General features: G+C 29.4%; 1 non-coding gene across 1 annotated transcript; it reads left to right on the forward strand.

Moving 5' to 3' along the window:
* The first annotated feature begins 1371 nt into the window (after window positions 1–1371).
* Window positions 1372–1488, forward strand: LOC120082288 (U5 spliceosomal RNA). Its single transcript, XR_005483120.1, has one exon. It is a non-coding gene; the product is annotated as a U5 spliceosomal RNA (small nuclear RNA).
* Window positions 1489–4033: the final 2545 nt, after the last annotated feature.

The following is a 4033-nucleotide window of genomic DNA, read 5'->3' on the forward strand; positions in this document are numbered from 1 at the left end:
TTAGGTCAATTTAACTTTAGCCCAAACTTTAATTTAATTAGATCAAAATATTTAATTTGATCAAATGGTCAAAATGAAAATACATAGCATCATTGAAATTTGCCAATTTATAACTTCAATTTCAAATTGGGACATATTCAACTTTTAGTTAGTCCCAAATTCAATTATTTGTAATTTCGTCATTAATTTGGTAATTGACGTGACAATTTGTGATTGATCCAAAATTTCTCATTCAACAATGGTCTTTATAATGTTTACTAAAAATGCAGTTTCTATAATTATTATTTTTTTTTTTTTTTGTGACTAACTTCTAAAATTCAATCATTTCTAAAGCTTTTGAAGTTCTTTATTTCCTCTTTGGACTGAAATTGATTCCCATGTTGTTTGAGATCCATGAGTTGGAAAAATATGGTATGTAAATGAAGTTCAAATCGTTGTTGATGTCATTCATGATCTAGATCTCTCCAAATTTATTTGAGGTAAAACGTGACCTAATTTCAATATTTGTCCTTTATTTTAAAAGTTTCAATATCTTCTCCATAACTTGAACTTCATTTTAATTCGATCTCAATTTAATCTTAAGATTAAAAAGTTTTATTATATTCTCTATAATGTTTAGTAAAAACACAGTTTCTATAATTTGTTTTTATTTTTTTAACTAATTTCTAAAATTCAATCATTTCTAAAGCTCTTGAAACTGTTTATTTCTTATTTGGACTGAAATTGATTCCCATATTATTTGAAATCTATGAGTTGGAAAAACATGATATATGAATGAAGTTCAGATCATTGTTGATGTTATTTGTGACCTAGATCTCTCCAAATTTATTTGAAGCTTTATTTTGGTCAACCGCAAGAGTAACATTGTCGCTCATGACTTAACTTACCATGTTCGGAGATTATGATTTTTGACAATTTGACTCGAAAAGTACGCACCATAGATAGATTCAGCTTTGCTTCATGATTTGTTTGTTTTTCAATTTCTTTTATTATTTGTCTCTACTGCTTCACTAATAATAAAATATTTCCTTAGAAACAATATAATTTGGGAAATCAAAATTTATACGTAGACAAAAATATCAAAATAAACAAACAGTAACTGGTCAAAAAAGGTTTTTTCTTTTTTTCTTCTTTTTGAATATAAAAAAAGGCATTTGCTTTGATGCAAAAGAATTGTCCGTTTTCAAACAAATGGGAGTTATTATTGTAAAAGAAAAAAAAAAGAAATAAAATAAAATAAAAAAGGGAGTAATTATTTTATAAAGAAATTGAAATAACTTGATGCGATGTTCCCACATCGAGAAGGATGAATTTAGTATACACATCCAGCATCTATATAAAGCCACCAATTGCCGCATCAAAGATTCACGGAGCCGTGCAGCGAGCACAGAGCGAACTATTCTTTCGCCTTTTACTAAAGAATACCGTGTGCTCGTTGCTTAAAGCGGCATACGCTTATTTTTGGAGGGTCTTTCCTTTAGGAATGATCCCTACAATTTTAGTTTCAAATTTTTTTAACGTCAGAAATTTTGATGATATCATGATATTTCATTCTTGTCTTAGAAGGGAAATGAATGAATGAGAGGCTCAGGAGAGAAACGAAGCAAACATTGAATGCAAAGATTCAAGCTTCAACTAAGCTCAATCTCAATCTCAACTTATTGAATACTACTGAATGATAACATCATCAATGTTATTTTGTGAATGTTACTATAAGAAACTTAGAACTATAATGTGATTTTATCAGTTTTGATATATATGTTGAATGTACTTCTATTAGGTACACAATTGAAATTCCATAGACATTTGATAGATCAACTCTCAACTCATAAATCATGCATAATCCTAACATTCCTAACATTGCAACAACACCATCGACTAAGTTCAATATCCATATGTTGATCATTATTTCATGAAGATGGATCATTATTTCATGAAGTATCTTCAAGGAAGAAAAAAAATTACTCTACCAATGATATAAAAATTACTCTACCAATGATATACACTACCAATGATATACACCGATTGAAAGACATCAGTGTATATCAACACATTGGTATATCAGTTTGTATAAATGATATCAGTTTGTATAAATGATAAGACACTGATTGAAAGATATTAGTGTATATAAGTGTGTATAAGTATAAATATAAATATCACATGTTTCAATTCAGAAAAGGATATAAACAAAGAAATTCAAGAATTTTATTCATATAAAGATATTGTTCCATTAATTTACAAATTCAATAATAGAACCAATCAAAGGGGAAAAATAATTTCGTAAATTCTAATATCAATTCATTTGGCAATACAAGGGAAAAATGTAACTATATGATTACATCATTGATTAATTTGGCGAAGTTTGCAAGTCCTAGAATTGTGACCTTTACAACGACAACAACTGCATCTTAATAAACTACTTTTAGCTTCACCTACAGATGAGATCCTTTGTCTTTTAGGTCTTCTTGATGAACGTTTGAAAATATGAGGTAATGCTATAATGCCATCATTTAAAACCCTCCAATTTGAATGGACTCCAACAAGCTGAGCACAACCTATATATGTCGATGACAATGCGCTTGAAGAAAAATAATCAAATACATAAGAATAAGTATCCATGTTAAGCAGTTGAAGAACAACAAGCACATGAGAGCATGAAATTTCACGAAAATCCCATACTCGATGGTTGCAAGATCCCAATTAAGCTTTACTAAGCATTGTTTATCACCATCCATTACTGACAATTCAACATTGTTAATAGGATGAACCTAATAACTAAAAATGAAAAAAGAAATCAACACATTACAAACATACCAAATATAAACAGTGATAGAAATCTATTACTGACTAGCATTGTCGTATCAATTTTATATATCTAAAAACAAACAAAAATGAAAAAGAATAAATAACTCTTACCCTGAAACTTCTTGATTTTCATGTTATTTGCATAATATATTCTCAGCCCAAGGAGTTAAAATTGTTTTCATTGACAAACTAGCTTTCCTTCGATCATGAAACCATTTTTGCAATAGATCTCTAATTGCATCGAGTAAACTGGTAATAGGTAAGTTTCTATTCTCTTTCAAAATAGAATATACGTACTCTGAAGGATTTGTTGTCATCATTTTATACCTTCTTCTTCGAGAATATGCACGAGACCACTTCTCAAATCTTACATTAATAAGGTGACTTCGAATTTTTGGAGAAATGGACTCCATAGATCTCATATTAAACTCTAAGTCATCAAGAGTGTAAGATTTAGCACAACTAAAGTAAAATTGGTCAATCAAAGGATCCTTGAACGATTTCTTCAAATTTCGAAGAACATGTTGAATGCACACACAGTACTCAACATCGCTAAACATACTTAAGACACCCTTTGGAATGCTCAAATGTCGATAAGAGACGATGAATGTTCTCTATCCCTAAACTAGTTTGTATATTTTGAAAAAATCATTCATGATGCATCATTTTCAGAATCTACGATAGAAATGCAAAGGGAAAGATATTATTATTACCATTTAGTGCTGAAGTTGATAGTAGAGTACCACCAAATGTAGACTTCAAAAACGTGTCATCAAAAGATATGGTAGGTCTACAACACCTCCATCCCTTAATAGATGCACCAAGAACCATGAAACCGAATTTAAAATGTCTATTTTCATCAATCTTTAAAGCAGTGTATGTTCTTGAAAAAATAAATGAAAAAAATTATATTAGTGACAATGGTAACAATTCTATCATTGTCTGTCATTTGTAGATAGACGGTGATAGACCATGATGCACAACTATCACTAATAGATAGTGGTAGATGTATATGACAATCTATCCACAATAGATAGTGATATAAATTTTATAAGAAGAATACGTCATTTGTAATAATACCTAGATTCATTTCTTTCAACCTTTCAAAAAACTATGGAACCAAGCTATATGATTCAACTTCATCACCATTTAATGATCTTAATATATGTTCTTTTTCCCTCCAGGATTTTTGATAACTAATATTAACACCAAACTTAGTACAAGTCTT

Source organism: Benincasa hispida, chromosome 7, assembly GCF_027475165.1.
Source record: "Benincasa hispida cultivar pf3 chromosome 7, pf3_genome.v1.1, whole genome shotgun sequence".
Classification (NCBI taxonomy): domain Eukaryota; kingdom Viridiplantae; phylum Streptophyta; class Magnoliopsida; order Cucurbitales; family Cucurbitaceae; genus Benincasa; species Benincasa hispida.